The sequence below is a fragment of the Phoenix dactylifera genome, chromosome 4, assembly GCF_009389715.1.
Source record: "Phoenix dactylifera cultivar Barhee BC4 chromosome 4, palm_55x_up_171113_PBpolish2nd_filt_p, whole genome shotgun sequence".
NCBI classification, from domain to species: Eukaryota; Viridiplantae; Streptophyta; class Magnoliopsida; order Arecales; family Arecaceae; genus Phoenix; species Phoenix dactylifera.
In genome coordinates this window covers 3,844,983-3,866,904 of record NC_052395.1, presented here as the reverse complement: position 1 = coordinate 3,866,904, position 21,922 = coordinate 3,844,983, and positions in this window count along the sequence as shown.

The following is a 21,922-nucleotide window of genomic DNA, read 5'->3' as shown; positions in this document are numbered from 1 at the left end:
CCACTTTCTAATGGAATCGAAATCGAAATGTCCTGTATTACTTGTAAGAATATTATTAAATTAATATTCTATTAAAGTGTCCCACATACCCTATAATATCCGGGTTATTACTAGTTCAATTGTATTTATGAGTAGAAGACCTATTAAAAAGAGTCTTTTGGTTTTTTTGCTGGTACAAAACCTATTAAAAAAGTCTTTTGGTTTCTTGATGGTGGGAGACCTATAAAAGAAATAAGAGACTCTAGGGTTCAAACCTATAACATAATTTGTACCTCTAACCATCGTGAGACACTCTTGAGGAATGTTGTTAGGATGATTCTACTCTCTAAAAGCAAGAGCAAATTTTAACAATGGATACAGGTACATCTTTATGGTTTTATATTCTGCATTATGACTGTGATTAACATGATAATCCAAGATATTTTTGATGTATTTTCATATTTGAAATTATAACATTTGGTATCAGGTTGGCGGATTATTATATTTTTCCATTAATATTAAGAACTCATGGGGATCCAGGACTCTTTTTTTTTTTTTACTTGCTAAAGTAGAGCCATGATATTGCACTTGTATTTGACAAATGAATCAATTCGTTCATTAAAGTTCTGATGTTGTTACATGAATGAATACAAAGCCATTCACTGTATTCATGCAAGCTGCTGCGTTGATGCTGGTAAATTGCTTTGTATTTATTCCCTGATCAACCACTACAAGAACCTGCCATCATATAAGGTTTGGATACGGTTTGGCTTGGTATGAATTATCTTTGGGCTTATAAAAGCTTGGGCTCTTGTTTTGGTTTGACAAAACCTCTTAGGCCTTAATGTTTCAGCCTTAGGTTTGATTAGAGGTGGGCCTGGGCCGGGCCAGGCCCGGTACGGCCCGATGCCCATCTCTAGGTTTGACCAAGGTTTAGGCTGGCCTTGCGCCCATAAACAATAGGCAGGGGTTGACCTGAACCCACCTAAAATAATTATTATATTATTATTTTAAATATTATTTTATTTTCAAAAAAAGAGAGCAAAAATTATGAAAATTATTCTTATTACCTCTATATTACCTTGTGCCCATTATGTGTTAAATTCTTAATTGTTAATTGAATTTTATTATGGTTGGGCATGTATTTGTATGTAGTAATCTTAGTTTATTATATGTAAAATTCCTATTTGTACTAAAATCAAGTGAGAATTTGTTTGCCCAAAGGTACAAAATCTTACCTGATTTTAGATGAAAAATATTTGACATCATAATTATGAATGGATAATATTGGAGTAAACATTTGTATGTTAGGATCCTCTCAAAGGTTGGATCTTAATGATACGATTAGTTCTTTCACTAATTTTAATATTGGAAGAAACAATTTGTATGTGAAAATTTTCTACCCAAAAGAGGAATTTTGATGATACTACTGGTTCATCCACAGAATTTAAATGCCGGAGAGAACACTTGCATGTTAGGATCCTCCCAAAGGTTGATTTTAATGATACACTAGTTCATCCATTATGATTTAAATTCTAATTATTGTATTTATGAGTGTCTAATTCAAAGCACTAATGTGAATAAATTGAAATTCTTTGCAGTAAGTGTACCGCTCTCTTTACATTCACAAGCATCATCTATTCCTATACTGAATGGGAGTAACTTTTCAGAATGGGTGGAGAGAGTCAGATTCACCCTAGGAGTTTTTGACCTAGATTTATCCCTTTTGACCCCAAAACCAGCTGCTCTTACTGAAAATAGTAGCAAAGATAAGAACGACCATTTCAAAGCCGGAAAGAAATCAAATAGGTGGAGCCTTATATTTTTGAAAATGACCACAGTTGGAAACATCAAACACTCACTCCCTAGTACAGAGGATGCCAAAACTTTTTTGACAAGTGTTGAGGAGAGATTTCGCTCAGTAGATATATCTTTAGCGGGGGCCTTAATGGATAGACTTACCACCATGAAATATAATGGGGCTAAGGGAATGCAAGAGCATATCCTTGAGATGACAAATATAGCTGCCAAACTTGAAACTCTAGGAATGAAAGTAGAGGAGTCCTTTATTGTTCAATTCATCCTGAACTCATTGCCACCTCAGTATGGTCCATTCCAGATGCACTACAATTGTATCAAGGATAAATGGAATGTGAATGAGTTGGCTAGTATGGTGGTTCAGGAGGAGATAAGACTAAAACAACAAGGAACTTTTTCTGCTAATTTTGTGACTTAAGAAGCTGGAAAGAAAAAGCACCATTATGGGAAAAAAAAGAAACAAGCACCACCAAAGGGAAGGGGATCTGCTAAAGGCAATCAAGCTCAAGGAAAGGATGCAAATTGTCATTTCTGTAGGAAGCCTGGGCACATGAAAGCTGAGTGTCCAAAACGTAAGGCTTGGTTCGAAAAGAAGGGTAAGTTTTATGCTTATGTATGTTTCGGATCAAATCTTGTAAACGTTCTTACTAATACTTGGTGGTTAGATTTAGGTGCTAATGTTCATATTTCCTTAACAATGTAGGGTTTCTTTCAAGCCGTACACTAAATCTAAATGAACATTTCATCTTCATGGGAAATAAGAATAAGGCCGAAGTTTTAGCCATTGAAACCTTTTGTTTAATTTTGAGTACCAGTCATTGTTAGACCTTCATGATACTATTTTTGTGCCTTCTGTAAGGCGTAATTTGATTTTCTTATCAAGATTTGACATTGATTGCTATTCTTTTCCTTTCAGAATGGTTGTTTTAGTTTATTTAAGAATGTTATTGCTATTGGTTCTAGTTTCCTTTCTAATGGCCTTTATCAGTGTTGCCTTGATAATATCTTTTTTAAAAATGTTTACACCCAACACCATGAAGTTTTCATTGGAATGAAAAGGAACATGATTAATGAAAAGTCTTATGACTTGTGGCATAAAAGATTGGGGCATATCTCCAAAGAAAGGTTGCAGAGATTAGTAAATGAAGAGATTCTTCTAGTTTTAGATTTAACTGATCTCGGTATGTGTGTGGATTGCATTATGAAAAGCAAACCAAACATATAAAGAAAAGTGCCACAATGAGTAAGGAGCTTCTTGAAATAATTCATACAGATATATGTGGACCTTTCTCCACAGAATATTTTGGTAGAGAAAAGTACTTTATGTTGACCCCCTAATGGATTTTGATGAATACAAAACACTAGAGTATAATTCCACTTATCTTAACAATTTATTTGAGGAATTCAGGTGTTTAATTAAGAATATTGTTAAGAAATGTCTAGGCAAGTTCCCATATTTTTCAAGGATTTATTGAAGAATTTGTGAGTTGAAGAAAACAGATCAGGGACAGCCGAGACGTCTCCGGGTTGTCTCAGAGACGTCTCTGGCACGAACAGGAAGAATTGGCACGTCTGGAGACGTCCCCGGCACCTGGCGAAGCGTCTCGCAGGGTCGGAGTCGACTCCTGACTCTGCGGAGTCGACTCTCTCAGAGGCGGCAGAAAGGCTGATTTCAAGGGATGCGCGCGAGTCATCTCCGAAGGACGCGGAGTCGTCCCCACAAGTAAAAAGCGGACTTTCCGAGACGTCCCCAGAGAGTGCGGAGTCGACTCTCTCAGGGGATTCTAGAGGACATATTTTTCGGTGATACAACTACGGAGTCGTCCCCGAAGTCGCGGAGTCGTCCCCATGAAAAAAGCGCAAACATCCCGAGACGTCTCCGTAAAGTGCCGAGCCGACTCTCTCAGAAAAACAGAAGAACAAGCATTCAAGTCGTTCTTCTTCAGAGACGTCCCTGTAAAAGTGCCGAGTCGACTCCAAACAACGTCAAGAGAAATTTTATATAGCCGAGACGTCTCGCGTCGAAGCGGAGACGTTCCTGGAGCGCCTGGAACGCGACTGACACACTTTTTCAGGTAAATTTGAATTTCAAACGGTCATATTTTTGTGTCTAACGGATCTATTGCCTTTTGGGCTATAAAAGGGAGCTTTTAAGTGCCTTCCAACAACTTCTCACCAACCCAACACAAGATCATTCAAGAGAGAAGAAAGAAAAAGAGGTTCAAGGGAGTTAGAGCTTTCAAGAGGAGAAATCAAGTGCATTCAAGCTTTCCCATCTGATTTCGTGCTCAACTACTCACTCCCACTCGGCATTCAAAGCTCACATTCAAGCCAACACGATCCACATCGGAAGAACCACCATTACCCACGCTTCCAATGGCTAAAAGGGTTCTTCCGGGTTTTATTATTTCTCATTGTTATATTCGCTTCATTAAGAGCTTTTAAATCTTTGTAAAACCTTTGTTTATTGTGCTTGTTCCAGTCAAGGGACTTGGAACAAGGGATAGGCGTCCCAAGCCTAGGTTAAATTAGGGGATTGTAGGGTTCGTTGTTAGCCCGGGGTAAAACAACGAGTTGGGTAGTGAACTCGCAAAACTACCGTACTGTAATCGCTGATTATAGTGGAAATTCCCAAAGGTGTTTGGGGAGTGGATGTAGGAGCAGTGGAAGCTCCGAACCACTATAAATCTCTGTGTGTTTGCGTTTGACTGTGATTGCTACTTTAAGTTTTACCTTTGGACATACACTTGTGTGTTTTGTTTTAATTAGTCAAAAAGTTTTAAAACACCCAATTCACCCCCCTCTTGGGTGACCATCTCTGGGCAACAAGTGGTATCAGAGCGGGTGCTCTGTGTATTTCTTGAAGACCTAACCGTCTTAGCCAAAGATCTAGATGGCAACACCCTTCAACAATGTTCCTGCTGAGGGGCAGGCAACCAATAGACCTCCACTCTTCAATGGGACAAATTATTCCTATTAGAAAGCTAGAATGAGGATTTTTATTCAAGCACAAGATTATGCCTTGTGGAGGGTTATAATCAAGGGACCACACGAACCATCTCACATGGTTAATGGCATTCAAGTTCCCAAACCTGAGGAGGATTGGGATGAGAATGATAATAGGATGGTTCAACTCAACGCTAGAGCCATGAACTCATTATTTTGTGCTCTAGATGTGAATGAGTTTAATAGAGTCTCCACATGTAGTTCCGCCAAGAAAATATGGGATAGGCTTGAAGTTACCCATGAGGGTACCAATCAAGTCAAAGAATCTAAAGTGAACATTCTGGTTCACAAATATGAATTATTTAAGATGGAACCCAACGAAACCATTTCATGCATGTTCACACGTTTCACTGATATAATAAATGGTCTAAAGAATTTGGGTAAATCTTACACTAACCCAGAACTTGTGAGTAAAATTCTCAGGTCCTTGCCAAAAGCATGGGAAGCGAAGGTCACGGCGACGTAGAAGCTAAAGACCTCAACACATTGGGACTTGAACAACTATTGGGCTCATTGATGACGCATGAGCTCACAATGAAGCAACATGAAGAAGATTTGCCAAAGAAGAAGACAATCGCACTCAAGGCTACTTCGAGTGTTTGTGAAGAAGAAAGTAGTGAGAGTGAAGAAGAAAGCGAAGATGAGGACTTGGGCTTAATAGTAAGGAAGTTCAAGAAATTCATGAGAAGAAAGAAACCCTTCCCAAGAAAGAAGTTTGGAGGGAGAAATGATTGGAAAAAGGAAAAAAAAAGAAAGAGATCCAATCATATGTTATGATTGCAAGAGACCGGGACACATCCGTTCCGAATGCCCTCAACAGAAGAAGCACTTTGGAAAGAAGAAGAAGAAGGCGTTGAAAGCAACTTGGGATGATAGTGACACATCATCCTCCGAGGAAGAGAAGGAAGAGACCGCCAACTTGTGCTTCATGGCATTCGAAGACGATGAGGTATGTCAAAGCTCAACCACAAATTTTACTTTAGAAGAATTATATGAAGCTTTCCAAGAGCTCATGAGTGATTGTAGTATGTTAGGAGCAAAGAATAAAGAATTAAAGGCCTCCAATCAAAAACTAAAGGATGACATTAAAAATCTATTGATTGAGAAGGAGAGCGTTGAAAATGTTGACACCATTGACCTAGAAAATAAAAATTCAAAGCTTAGCATTGAAAACGAAACGGCAAAAATACTAATTAAGGAATTAAATCTAAAAGTTAAATCCCTACTCAATAGTAATACCTCACTTACGCAAAATGTCGAATCCCTTAAAAATGATAAGGAAGAATTGGTTAAAGAAAATTTGGTTCTTAAAAATGAGGTACATAAGTACAAACCAATTGTGGAGAAATTTACACTTAGTTCTGAAAAATTAAATCTTATTCTATCCAATCAAAGAGCTGTTTTTAATAAAGCCGGATTAGGATACAAAACTAGCAAACAACAAAAATATCTAAAGAACTTTTTTGTGAAAGCAAAAGATACCAAAACTGAAAAACCTACATGCTTTCATTGTGGAAAAAGTGGACATAAAGCTTATTCTTGCATTCAAAGAAAGATTCAATCTAACAAGAATACATTTGTAAAAGGTAAAAACACAACTAAAGTGTGGGTGCCTAAGGGGACCAACTACACTAACCAAGAAGGACCCAAGAAAACTTGGGTACCTAAGAGCTTCACATGATTATTTTGCAGGTATGCCTTGCAGCCGGGAGTAAAAAGAGAATGTGGTATCTTGATAGTGGTTGCTCAAGGCATATGACCGGTGACAAGAGCCTTTTCGTCACCTTGAAATCGAAAGAAGGAGAAGTAGTCACATTTGGAGACAATGCTAAAGGTCAAATCATTGGCGTTGGTAAAATCTCCATATCACCCTCCTCATTTATTGACAATGTATTGTTAGTTAATGGATTAAAACATAATTTATTAAGTATAAGTCAATTTTGTGACAAAGGCTTTAAAGTGTCTTTTGAATCTTCACTATGCATAATTAGTAGTCCAATTGACAATGAAATCATACTTACGGGACATAGGCGTGGAAATGTTTACATGGTAGATCTTGATGATCTCACCATGAAGGATGGCCAATGTCTTGTAGCCATGGATGCCAAAGTCAATGAGACTAGCTGGTTATGGCATCGTAGGTTAGGGCATGCTAGCATGGATTTAATTTCTAAATTGATTACAAAAGATCTAGTCAAAGGATTACCAAAAATAGACTTTGAAAAGAACAAAATCTGTGCTGCATGTCAACTAAGAAAACAAACAAGAAGTTCCTTTAAGTCTAAGAACATAGTCTCGACATCAAAACCCTTAGAACTAATTCACATGGATTTATTTGGACCTACTAGAACTGCTAGTCTAGGGGGTAAGAAATTTGGTCTTGTAATTGTTGATGATTTTTCACGTTTTACATGGGTTTCATTTCTTGCACATAAAGATGAGTCCTTTCTCGCTTTTATCAAGTTTCATAATAGGATTTCGAATGAACTTAATCTTAAACTAAAAGCAATTAGGAGTGATCATGGTACCGAGTTTGAAAATTAGTACTTTAAAAAATTTTGTGAAGAAAACGGTATCAATCACAATTTCTCGGCTCCTAGGACACCCCAACAAAATGGGGTGGTAGAAAGGAAGAATCGCACACTAGCAGATATGGCTTGTACCATGTTGTGCGAATCGGATCTACCAAAGTACTTTTGGGCTGAAGCAATAAATACTGCATGTCATATTTTAAACCATGCTTTAGTAAAATCTATCTTAAAGAAAACACCTTATGAGTTAATGAAAAATAAGAAGCCCAATATAAGCTATTTTCATGTTTTCGGTTGTCGCTGCTTTATTTTAAACAATGAAAAGGACAATCTAAGTAAATTTAGTGCTAAATCAGATGAGAGAATCTTCTTAGGTTATTCCTCATCTAGTAGAGCATACAGGGTCTTCAACAAGAGAACTCTCATTGTTGAAGAATCCATTCATGTTGTTTTTAATGAAGCTAATGGAGATTCTTCTAGAAAAGAAGAAGATAGTGATGCAGGTATACTTGAAGACAGAATGAAGGAGTTCTCCATACAAGACAAACAACTTGAGGATGAAGTCAAGGAAGATACGATTCAGCAAGATGAAGAAGATCAACCCCAAGCAAGAAATCAAGATCTTCCGAGGGAATGAAGGTATGCACATGGTCATCCAAGGGATCTAATCCTTGGTGATCCTTCACAAGGGGTAAGGACAAGATCCTCTCTAAGAAATACTAGTAATTATCTTGCATTCGTTTCACAAATAGAGCCCAAATCACTAGAGGAAGCCGAAAAGGATGAAAATTGGATAAATGCTATGCAAGAGGAATTAAATCAATTTGAAAGAAATCAAGTTTGGACTCTAATGAAAAGACCCCCTAATGTTTCAATTATAGGCACCAAGTGGGTATATAGAAATAAACTAGATGAAGATGGAATAGTAATAAGAAACAAAGCTAGACTAGTTGCCAAAGGCTATAATCAGGAGGAAGGAATAGATTTTGATGAAACCTTTGCTCCTGTTGCTAGGTTAGCGGCTATTAGACTACTTTTGGCATACGCATGTTTCATGGATTTCAAACTCGATCAAATGGATGTAAAAAGTGCCTTTTTAAATGGTTATATAATGGAGGAAGTTTATGTAGGACAACCTCCAGGTTTTGAAAACCACTTACATCCAGATTATGTTTATAAATTGCATAAAGCATTGTATGGACTTAAGCAAGCCCCTAGGGCATGGTATGAAAGATTAAGTAATTTCCTAATTGAAAATAAATTTAAAAGAGAAAATGTAGACAAAACCCTCTTCATTAAAAGAAAAGGGAATGACTTATTGCTTGTGCAAATTTATGTGGATGATATAATTTTTGGTGCTACTAATGATAGTCTTTGTCAAGAGTTTGCCAAGCTTATGCAGGGAGAATTTGAAATGAGCATGATGGGTGAGCTCAACTTCTTCCTTGGGCTACAAATAAAACAATCAGAGGAAGGCATCTTCATCAGTCAGTCCAAATATATCAAGGAAATGTTGGAAAAATTCAAGATGAAGGATGCAAAGGAAATCAGCACACCCATGGGCTCAAGTTGCAAGCTTGACAAAGATGAAAAAGGTAAAAATATAGACTGCAAATTGTACAGAGGTATGATAGGCTCTTTACTTTACCTTACTGCTAGTAGACCAGACATATTATTCGGTGTTTGCATGTGTGCTAGATACCAAGCATGTCCCAAGGAATCACACTTGCAAACTGTTAAAAGAATTTTCAGATATCTAGTAGGGACATCTAATGTAGGCTTATGGTATTCTAAACAATCTGACATAAATTTAATTGCTTATTCCGATGCTGATTTTGCCGGGTGCAAACTCGACAGAAAAAGCACAAGTGGCACATGTCAATTCTTGGGTGCTAATTTGGTTTCTTGGTTTAGCAAGAAACAGAATTCAGTTGCCTTATCCACAGCTGAGGCTGAGTACATTGCAGCTGGAAGCTGTTGTGCCCAAGTTCTTTGGATTAAGCAACAACTTGAAGACTTCGGTATCAAAATGGACAACATACCAATTAGATGTGATAATACAAGTGCAATTAATTTAACAAAAAATCCTGTCCAACACTCTAAATCAAAACATATAGAGATTAGGCATCACTTTATAAGGGATCATGTGCTGAAAAATGATGTGATGATTGAGTATGTATGTACTGAAAATCATTTGGCCGATATCTTTACAAAGCCCCTTAATAAAGATAGGTTCAACTTTCTAAGGAACGCTTTGTGCTTGTATGACCCTAGCAATTAGATTGAACTTGTAATGCAAAGCTTTGTAAGCTCTAGAAATACATGTGAATGCTATTCAAGCTAGTAATACACCTTAAGGTCACAAATAGCAAACCTAGTATCTATTAAGTGAAAGCATGAATCTATCTAAGTTAAATGACGAATTGTTTGACTTTCCGGAGGATGGTTACCCTCCCTTGGACTCTTCATGGAGATATTTTCAGAGCCTATTTCATAGGCATTCGAAACTTGGTCAAACATTCCTCATTTCAATATTTATAAATTCAAAAATCATTATAAAAACTTTTGTAGGATGTATTATTGAAGGGAAGGATCACAAGCAAACTCACTCTATATTCACCAAAAGAAATCAAGTTGATTATTGTGGTTGAAAAAAATAAATTGGGAAAAGATAGAAATCAGTCTGAAATTTTTCAGTGCCGGAGACGTCTCTGGCAAATCACAGAGACGTCCCCCCGGCGAGACGTCTCGCATTAGTCGCGGAGACGTCTCGGGGACCGAACGAAAGTTTTTAAATTAGGTCGAAACAGCTCGAGCCGACCCGAGCTATCCTCTTTCGTCCCCAACGAAAAACCCTAGCCTCCATTTTCTCTCCACCACAAACCAAACCAAAATCTCCCATTTTCCTAGAGTTTCCAATCCATGGCACCTAAGAGAGCTAGGCGAACAGGTGGGAGGCGTCCTAGGGTAGCAAACGACGACGAGGAACGGAGGGAAGAGCCTTCCGCGCCGTCTCCTCCGGTTGCTCCGCCAACCGTGACCCCTTCCTGTGCAAATTGCACAGTAACCACGGGTAGGTTCATAGATTTCCAGTTCTTAGCTAGTGAGGGGTTCTCTATTGGAGAGAGACTCCGAGCCCAAGGTTGGGAATACCTATGTACCCTAAACACATCAACCTATCCCGGCCTAGTTAGAGAAATGTTTAGCAACATGGCCTTAGGGGACTCGGGGTACACCGGATATGTCCGAGGGACATTGATAGAAATCAATGAGGATATTCTATCTAGCGTATTACAAATCTCTAAATACGGTGAGGCTCCGACCTCACATCCCCAAAGGGAGATTGCCCTAAACCTACTCTTAGGAAGAGAGGACTGCGGCCCTCTTGACGTAGTTAACTCCCAAGACCTCAATGCCGAGATGAGACTGCTTTTGAGCATTGTTAACCGGGTCTTGTTTCCAAAAACCGGTCGCTTCGATTTCGTTTCGGAGCAAGATTTAGCTATCATGCACCATATCTTGCTAGGGATTCCCCTAAACCTCCCTAGACTTATGTTAAACTACATCTCCATATGTCATAGGTACTCTAGGTTTAGCATACCATATGGGATGATCTTTACCTTACTGTTCAAACATTTCAAAGTTCCAATTCCAGAAAATGAGCCAGCAAAACCTTTAAGAAACACTGACTACTACAATGAAAGCACAATGCGTAGAATGGAGTTTCACAAGGTAGATGGATCTTGGGTTAAGGTCCCTAAAAGAAAATCCCAAACCTTAGAGCCTGAGATCCCACATCAGGAGCCCGACCACCACTCTCCTCCACATAGCCCTATGGCCTTCCCTGATGTACCTTCAAGCTCGGCTGGACCATCCACCTCTATGCCTCCTCCTCCTCCAGTCAGTGGGCCATTCACTTTATCAGATGAGCAGATGCACACCCTAGCATCTGTGATATGCCAGCAGATGAGGGAAGAGATGAGATCCATAGTCTCTGCTGAGCTGGCCCCCATCCGTACCTCACATGAAGCTCTCCTACAAGAATTGAAGGAAATCAAAGCTCAGGTAGAAGCTACAGAATCAGAATTGGTTCATGTGGGTACCATCCAAACTATAAGATCAATTGAGCTACAGGAGAAATTGAAGATCATATCAGATGGTCTTCAAGAGTTGACGAGCCCTGGAGGCAATGTGGGCACCGTGGCTGCCCAACTTAGAGAAAAAATTGAAAGGGCAAGTCTTGAGTTCGAAGCATTAGTGGCAGCCTTTCATCAATCTCAGGGAGATCAGTTTAGAACTCTACTGGATTCTATAAATGCATTTATAGAGGCTGCGGCTAGGGCTATTGAGCAACGTCGCCGTTGAAGGACATTTTGTAAACATCTAGGGTTCACTTTTTTTTGTAAAATCCTAGGCTCATTTTGAAACCTCTTTTGTATTAGGAATCAATACTTGTAATGATTTCCTTTCTAACCTTGTAATGACTTCAAATGATTGCAATGATATATGAATGTCATACAATTCCTTTTGAAACCTTGTGTATGTTTCTAATTTTGAGGAATCAAACTTTGTGTATGTAATTCTGTGATGTGCCACAAAAAAAATCTCATAACATACCTTAAGTGTTCAAATTTGACACAACTTATCAACGAATATGAAACAGGGGGAGCACAACTTGTGATAATTACTTTTAAAAAGGTCTGAAATGAATTCCAAAACAAAGGGGGAGTGAAATGTATGCTGAATTCATTAATAAAAATAACTTGGACAGAGGGAGCATAACTTGAATATCCTTGAGTGATTCATGATAATATGCTGAATTCTACTAGGAATTGTGTTTTAGGTACCTAAGGAAAATTTGTCCCCTTCATTGTTGATGACAAAAAGGGGGAGTAGAGCCAATATATGGAGTGTATGGAGTAGAACCAATATATGGAGTGTATGGAGTAGAACCAATATATGGAGTATATGGAATAGAAAATAGAACAAATATATGGAATGCAAAATTTACACTCATACTTAAAAGTTGAATTAGAAAAGATAAAATTGAAGAATATTGGCTTTAAGATAATTGCCCTTCTGAAAAAGAAAGGGGGAGTCAAAAAATGCTTAGCTTTCAATTGTCTTCAGCATCAATATTTCATCAACTTACATCTTAACTTGATTCAAACTCAGTTGATATGCTAAAATTGCTCAAGAGCTACTAAGATCAATACTTATGCATAAGGATAGAACTGAAAGTTGACTATTTTGAATTATGCACGCTATATCTAGCTCTAACCAAAGCACAATACTTGTACATCTGATTAAATACTGTGTATATGTTTAAATTTCGAATTTTGCATATACTCAGTGTTTTGTCATCATCAAAAAGGGGGAGATTGTTGACCCCCTAATGGATTTTGATGAATACAAAACACTAGAGTATAATTCCACTTATCTTAACAATTTATTTGAGGAATTCAGGTGTTTAATTAAGAATATTGTTAAGAAATGTCTAGGCAAGTTTCCATATTTTTCAAGGATTTATTGAAGAATTTTTGAGTTGAAGAAAACAGATCAGGGACAGCCGAGACGTCTCCGGGTTGTCTCAGAGACGTCTCTGGCACGAACAGGAAGAATTGGCACGTCTGGAGACGTCCCCGGCACCTGGCGAGGCATCTCGCAGGGTCGGAGTCGACTCCTGACTCTGCGGAGTCGACTCTCTCAGAGGCGGCAGAAAGGCTGATTTCAAGGGATGCGCGCGAGTCGTCTCCGAAGGACGCAGAGTCGTCCCCACAAGTAAAAAGCGGACTTTCCGAGACGTCCCCAGAGAGTGCGGAGTCGACTCTCTCAGGGGATTCTAGAGGACATGTTTTTCGGTGATACAACTACGGAGTCGTCCCCGAGGTCGCGGAGTCGTCCCCATGGAAAAAGCGCAAACATCCCGAGACGTCCCCGTAAAGTGCCGAGCCGACTCTCTCAGAAAAACAGAAGAACAAGCATTCAAGTCGTTCTTTTTCAGAGACGTCCCTGTAAAAGTGCCGAGTCGACTCCAAACAACGTCAAGAGAAATTTTATACAGCCGAGACGTCTCGCGTCGAAGCGGAGACGTCCCCGGAGCGCCTGGAACGCGACTGACACACTTTTTCAGATAAATTTGAATTTCAAACGGTCATATTTTTGTGTCTAACGGATCTATTGCCTTTTGGGCTATAAAAGGGAGCTTTTAAGTGCCTTCCAACAACTTCTCACCAACCCAACACAAGATTATTCAAGAGAGAAGAAAGAAAAAGAGGTTTAAGGGAGTTAGAGCTTTCAAGAGGAGAAATCAAGTGCATTCAAGCTTTCCCATCTGATTTCGTGCTCAACTACTCACTCCCACTCGGCATTCAAAGCTCACATTCAAGCCAACGCGATCCACATCGGAAGAACCACCATTACCCACGCTTCCAACGGCTAAAAGGGTTCTTCCGGGTTTTATTATTTCTCATTGTTATATTCGCTTCATTAAGAGCTTTTAAATCTTTGTACAACCTTTGTTTATTGTGCTTGTTCCAGTCAAGGGACTTGGAACAAGGGATAGGCGTCCCAAGCCTAAGTTAAATTGGAGGATTGTAGGGTTCGTTGTTAGCCCGGGGTAAAACAACGAGTTGGGTAGTGAACTCTCAAAACTACCGTACTGTAATCGCTGATTATAGTGGAAATTCCCAAAGGTGTTTGGGGAGTGGATGTAGGAGCAGTGGAAGCTCCGAACCACTATAAATCTCTGTGTGTTTGCGTTTGACTGTGATTGCTACTTTAAGTTTTACCTTTGGACATACACTTGTGTGTTTTGTTTTAATTAGTCAAAAAGTTTTAAAACACCTAATTCACCCCCCTCTTGGGTGACCATCTCTGGGCAACACTTTATCACCTTCATAGATGATTTTTCATGGTATGGATATATTTATTTGCTGCATGAGAAATCTCAAGCCGCTACGGTCCTTGAGATATTTCTCATTGAGGTTGAAAGTGTTGCCCAGATAGACAACCCAAGAGGGGGGGGTGAATTGGGTTTTAAAATAATTTTGCAATTAAAACGTTTGTGGATGACTAATTAATACTTTTGCAAGATGATTAATTAGTTGCTATGTGCTGTGAGTGAAATGAGAGTAAGAGAGAGAGACACAAGCAATCACAAACACAATGTTTTTATAGTGCTTCGGAGCTAACCCTTGCTCCTACGTCCACTCTCCAAGTCTCACTTGGGAATTCACTATAACCCCTCGGATTACAGCCGGTTGTTTTACAAGCTCGCAACCCAACTTGTTGTTTTACGAGGTCACAACGAACACGGTCGGTTTTCCCAGGCTCACCGACTAGAACCACCCGATTGTTTTCCCGGGATCACAATCGAACCCTTACACGTTGGTTTTACCCTCGGCTCACCAACCAACCTCTACACCCTTGATTCAATCCCCCGATTGAATCAAGTGACAAGAAAATAGTTTATAAAGAATACAGGAATAGCTTCTTGAAAAGCAAATATAAACAATATAACTAAAGAAGAGTTAGAAGCCCTCAAACAGATTTTTAGATTTGAGGAAGGAGGCTTCTCGAACTCTGCAATCTCCTCGTGAGTGGGAAGAAGATCTGCTGTCAGATGAGGAGCCTTGAATGCGAAGAAGACGTTGGGAGTATGGACTTCAATGCACTTCTTCATTCTTTCTCTTGTATTTTCTCTAGAGAGGCTTTGGTAGGTAAAAATCACTTTAGCTTTGAATGGAGTCTCTCGTTCTTACCTTGCTACAGTCCTCTGTGGCTATTTAAGCCATTCCCCACGAAAACTAGCCGTTAGACACACTTTTCTAGCCGTTCTGCACATTCTGCACATCCTGACAATGTGTCCGTTGGGATCGGAGTCGACTCGCGCGATCTGGAGTCGACTCGGCTGTAGCAGGAGTCGACTCATGCTTTTCTGGAGTCGGCTCGGTAACTGTTCCAGATTTGAATTAAAGTGGTCTTTTCGACTGGGAGTCGACTCGACTTAACCCGGAGTCGACTCCCCAGAGTCTGGAGCTGACTTGGCATTTTTGGAGTCGGCTCATGCCAAGGAATCCATGGATGTATTCTTCAACTTGGCTCACTCGAGTCGACTCGTGAATTCTGGGAGTCGACTCGGTGCTCAGAGCCCGAACTCCCGATCTTCTGTCTTTTGGCTCGTCCAGTCTTGGAGTCGACTCGAACTGTTCCGGAGTCGACTCGGCTCTCAGTATCCGGAAACCAGTTCTCTGTCTTTTTGGAGTAGCGCTGCCTTGGAGTCGACTCGAACTTTCTTGGAGTCGACTCGTGTCTCAGAGACAAAAACACTGTCTTCTGTCTTTTGGTGTAGCGCTGTCTCGGAGTCGACTCGGGCTTTGCGGGAGTCGACTCGGCTCTCAGTGTCCGAAAATTGCTCTCTGACTTTTGCCTTGTAATACACTGAGAGTCGACTCTCGCTTTCTTTGGAGTCGACCAGCCAACCATCGGAGTCGACTCGCGTTCCTCAGGAGTCGACTCGGCTCTCAGGGTCCGAAAACTGCTCTCTGACTTTTTGTCTGTAACTCCCTGGAGTCGACTCATACTACCCTGGAGTCGACTCGGCAAGCATCGGAGTCGACTCGCGCACTTCAGGAGTCGACTCGCTGACAGGTTCTGAGTTGGGTCTTTCTGTTTGTCTGTCTGTTCTTAGTCGGAGTCGACTCGTAATATTCCGGAGTCGACTCGAGCCTGTGCCAATGCTTCTGATACGCTTGGAGTCGACTCGTACTTTCCAGGAGTCGACTCGAGTCTCAGACTTTGGTTCATATAGACTTCTTAACTTATCCAAATTGTCTTGAACCAAATTTAGAGACTCTTAACCATAAATTTACAAGATTTTCACTGAAACACTAGATTGAATTCATTAGTAAACATAAGATATACTCAAATGCTTTGAGCTCATCAAAATCAAATAGGGTTACAATCAATCACTCCACAATCTCCCACTTTTTGATGATGACAAAACATTGAGTATATGTAAAGTGAATTGCTCAAACAAACAAGAAAATTTACAAAACATTTTCGAAATGAATTCAAATGTCTGGTTATTTAATTTATCCATACTTGAAAGGTGTGAAACAATAAATTTTGGAGTTAAAGCTCTCCCTTTCATTTGGAATTATATAAGCCTTCATATCATGCAATCAATTGTTTGGCTTATATATATATTTAATGATTTTGCTTTCTTAACAATTCAGATTCTCCTCCTCAACATATGCATTCAACTTTGTTTTGATTCTCTGAATTTTCTTTTAGTGCATTGAAACTTTTGAACTGAAATTTTTGGTTTTTAGAGGAAAAATCTGTCAATTTGTTCTTGAGTAGGATTCAACTAATCTCCGAATATCCCTTGAATAGATTATGGAGATTACTCCATTAGGAGCCCCAACAGAGAGATAATGAGCCTCGAGGTATCAAATCCACTAAGAACAAATTATTGTTTGTTTTAATTTTTTGATTTTCATTTTGATTCCTTTTACATATCTATTAAATATTTCTCCCCCTTTTTGTCATCGTATCAAAAAGGAGGTAAGCAGAACACATAAGCAAGTAGAGATCAATGTGCACAAAATTGAAGAAAATTGTCTACTCATTGTATTGATGTATATGTAAGTACATTTGTGAATACAATAAGTAAAACAGTAAATACATGTCAAAATACAAAAAGAGCTAAGGCTTCCTCGAGGAGGATGCGGCTCCCCTGGGCTGTCTGGACTGTTGTTCCATGAGTAGGGTGACCGCATTGGTGACGTGCTCTAACTGTCTGATAATGGCCGAGGTGGCCCTGCTGTGTGTCGTGTCGAGCTCGGTCACTGTCTCCTGGAGTGTGTCCAGCTTGGCGATGAGCACATTCGCCAAGCGCTCGGCCCCCTGACTAGTGGTGCCCATATCTTGTCGGATGTCATCTCGCATCTGTCGTGTGGTGCGTGTGACATCACTCATGCTAGAGAACTGGGCTTGTATCAGGCTCCTGACATTGAAGATCTCCTCCCTCAGATGAGCCGTCATCTCGGTCACGGCTGATAAGAAAGGGACCAATGCAGAAGAGGGGGCAGTGGAGGGAGCAGTCGCTGAACCTCGTAGCTCCCTCAGCAGATCGTCCCGAAGGTCCCTGACGATCTCCTGTCGCAACTCCCGGAGCTGCTCAGGTGAAATCTGAACCTCCATCGGCTGAGTGGGTGGAGCTGAGGAGGAGGGTCCGGCAGAGGTGGATGGGGCTGAGGTGGAGGGAAAGGTAGGGATGTCTGAATCAGGGTCAGGACTGGAGGAGTATCTGGTAGTATGTGTGGAGGTAGATGGTTTCCTGACCCAAGTTCCCTCTACCTTATGAAAACCCATCCGGTGCAGGGTCCCCTCACCCATGCGATCTGTCCATCGCAGACCGCGAGAGGGTTCCCCCTCAGGAATGGGGATCCCGGACTCCCTAAAGATCAAGGTGTACAGCATACCATAGGGAAGGGTGAGCCTAGGCCTGTCTAGTGGCTTGCATAGGTATCTGTACATGAGTTTGGGAAAGTTGATTGGGGTGTCCTGGAGGATGTAGAACATAAGGGCTAGGTCCCTCTCAGAAACAAAATCGAAGCGGCCAGTCTTCGGAAAGAGGGTCCTAGAGATGATACTCAAGAGGACCGCATCTCAACTGACAGTGAGCTGGCGGACACCTCATCTAATGGGGACTGGGGTGAACACCCTAAAATGGCCGTAAGGGCCTCAGTCCTGTCCTCTGGATGTGTAGGAGATACCCCAACTTGAGGAAGATGGAGGATCTGAGCAATGATATCCTCCGAAATGAACAATGGGACACCGGCTACCGTTCCCTCTATCCCACCATGACCCCTATGCACGGTACCGTAGAACTCCCTAACTAGCCCTGGGTATGTAGGGAGATTTAGGGAACAGAAGAACTCTAAACCCTGGGCCCTTAACCTCTCTCCTATGGTGAAGCCCTCTCGGGAGAGATAGTCAAAGTTGACGTATCTCCCGGTGGAGACCGCCTTCCGGCGCACGGACGCGAGGGAGCGGGCCTCGGCGGGGAACGAGCCGGAGGTTGTGGCCTCACGGGATCGTTCCGAGCCTTGGACTGTCGCTCGGTGCCGGTCGCGGGTTGGGGCCTCTTCCGGCTTGGGACAACGGCTTTACGAGGCATGGTCGACCTAGAATGGGGTAAAATGCTAATGGACGGAGGAAGGTCGACGGAAAAAGTCCTAAGGACGGTCGGAGACGATCTAGGAGACGGCTCTAGGGTTTTTTGAACAGTGGCGGCGGTGAATAGAAGTGTTGATTAAATGCTTGGATTAGGGTTAAAAAACCCGGATCCCAACCTCGAGTCGACTCCACTGAGTCGCGAGTCGACTCGACCTCGAGTCGACTCCGAAGTATGCGCGAGTCGACTCCCCTTATGCTTCCATTGTCCTCGAGTCGACTCTCGTCTATATGCGAGTCGACTCCTCCTTATGAGCCGACTCTGAAACTTACTCGAGTCGACTCGAACTCCGGCACGCACCTAAAAATCATGCTATTTTCGTACCAAACCAGGGACACTCACTAAGTTATGATCTAATTTGATGATCATAGTTGAGAAACTCTATTTTTAACACAATTTAATCATCAAAATCAATGAACTAGTGGAAAATACCACTAGGATGGATCAATCACTCCTAATCCCCTTCTAAGCACACTAAATCTCTCTTCACTTAAGGGTTTTGTAAAAATATCAGCTAATTGATCATCAGTGCAAACAAATTGAAGTGTCACATCACCATTCAGTACATGATCTCTTATGAAGTGATGTCTTATCTCAATATGTTTAGTTCTTGAATGCTGAATTGGATTTTTAGTTAGATTAATGGCACTTGTATTATCACAATTAATGGAAATTTTATTTTGTTTAATGCCATAGTCTTCAAGTTGTTGTTTAATCCACATGATTTGAGCACAACAACTCCCGGCTGCAACATATTCAGCTTCAGCAGTAGATAATGCAACCGAGTTTTGTTTCTTGCTAAACCAAGAGATTAAATTTTCTCCTAAGAGTTGACATGACCCGCTGGTGCTTTTTCTATCAAGTTTACAACCAGCAAACTCTGAATCTGTGTATCCTATTAAGTTCAGGCTAGATTCTTTAGAATACCATAAACCTATATTCTTTGTTCCTATTAGGTATTTAAAGATTCTTTTGACTGCAATTAGATGAGATTCCTTAGGATTAGACTGATATCGAGCACACATGCATACACTAAACATGATATCAGGTCTACTTGCAGTGAGATACAATAAAGATCCTATCATACCTCTATATAACTTTTGATCTACAGATTTACCTGATTCATCTTGGTCTAATTTGCATGATGAGCTCATGGGTGTGCTGATTGGCTTGTTTCCCTCCATATCAAACTTCTTAAGCATCTCCTTGATGTATTTAGCTTGATTGATGAAGATCCCCTCTTTTGATTGTTTGATTTGAAGCCCGAAGAAATAGTTCAGCTCTCCCATCATGCTCATCTCAAACTCACTCTGCATTAAGTCAGCAAATTCTTCGCAGAGGCGATTGTTAGTAGCACCGAAAATAATATCATCAACATAAATCTGCACTAATAACATATCTTTGTTTTTCTTTTTCAAAAATAGTGTTGTATCTACATTTTTCCTAGAGAATTCATGATCTAGTAGAAATTTGCTAAGTCTTTCATACCATGCTCTAGGTGCTTGTTTCAAACCATAAAGTGCTTTGTTCAATTTATATACATGATTAGGGTATTGATGATTTTCAAAACCAGGAGGTTGTTCTACATATACCTCCTCATTAATATACCCATTTAAAAATGCACTTTTTACATCCATTTGAAATAATTTGAAGTTCTTAGAGCATGCAAATGCTAGTAAAAGTCTAATTGCCTCAAGTCTAGCTACAGGAGCAAAGGTTTCATCAAAATTTATACCTTCTTCTTGATTATACCCCTTTGCTACTAGTCTAGCCTTATTCCTTATTACAATTCCATTTTCATCAAGTTTATTTTTATAAATCCATTTGGTACCTATAATTGAATATTCAGAAGGTCGTTCAACTAGATTCCATACCTTGTTTCTAGTAAATTGGTTTAATTCTTCTTGCATTGCATTTATCCAATTTACATCTTTTTCAGCTTCTTCTATGTGTTTGGGCTCAAAATGTGAGACAAAAGCTAGATGATTATTTAAGTTCCTAAAAGATGCTCTAGTCCTAACAAGTTGAGATGGATCATCTAAAATCAATTCTTTAGGATGCCCGTGAGCATACCTCCAAGCCTTAGTTAGCCCATGATCCATCATATCCTCTTAGCTTGATGATGCATTTCCAATTAATTTTTGTTCATCATCTTGTAATGTCATCTCATCAATCTTTTCTTCAAGAATTTCCGTATCATCATCAAAATTAACTCTCTTGCTAGAAGAGATATCACTAGAATCATCAAAAACAACATGTATGGATTCTTCTATAACTAGGGTTCTTTTATTAAAGACTCTGTAGGCTTTACTAGTTGTAGAGTACTCCAAGAATATACCCTCATCAGATTTAGAGTCAAATTTTTCTAGATTATCTTTCCCATTATTATGAACAAAACACCTACATTCAAAGATATGAAAATAGTTCACTTTTGGTTTTCTGTTTTTCCAAAGTTCATAAGGTGTTTTCTTTATAATGGGTCTTAATAAAACTCTATTTAATATATGACATGAGGTATTGATGGCTTCTCCCCAAAAGTACTTAGGAAGATTACTTTCACATAACATGGTTCTAGCCATTTCTTCTAGAGTTCTATTTTTCCTTTCTACAACTCCATTTTGTTGTGGTGTCCTAGGTGCAGAAAAATTATGAGTTATCCCCTTTTTACTACAAAACTCATCAAATAAATGATTTTCAAATTCGGTTCCATGGTCACTTCTAATAGCTATGACTGAAGTATCTCTAGCATTTGTTACTTCTTTGTGAAATTTCTTGAAGACTGAAAATGCTTGATCCTTATGACCTAAGAACATGACCCAAGTGTATCTAGAATAATCATCTACAATAACTAGACCATATTTATTTCCACCTAGACTTGTGGTTCTAGTTGGTCCGAATAGGTCCATGTGTAGTAGTTCTAGAGGTCTAGAGGTAGAGACACAATTTATAGATTTAAAGAAGTTCCTTGATTGTTTGCCAAATTGACATGCTTCACATATTTTATTCTTTTCAAACTTTAGTTTTGGCAAACCTATTACGGAATCTCTCTTAACTAGTTTTGATATTGTGTCCATGCTTGCATGACCAAACTTACGGTGCCATAACCAACTAGCATCATTATCCTTAGTATCATTAACAACTAAACAGGGGTTATGTTTGGCAAGATCCTCAAGGTCTACAACATACACATTCCCACGTCTTATTCCTTTAAAAACTAAACTATTGTCATTTGAGTTGGTTATGATGCATAGTGATGGTTTGAACAAAACATCAAAACCTCTATCACACAATTGACTAATGCTAAGTAAATTATGCTTAAAACCATCAACATATCGAACATTAT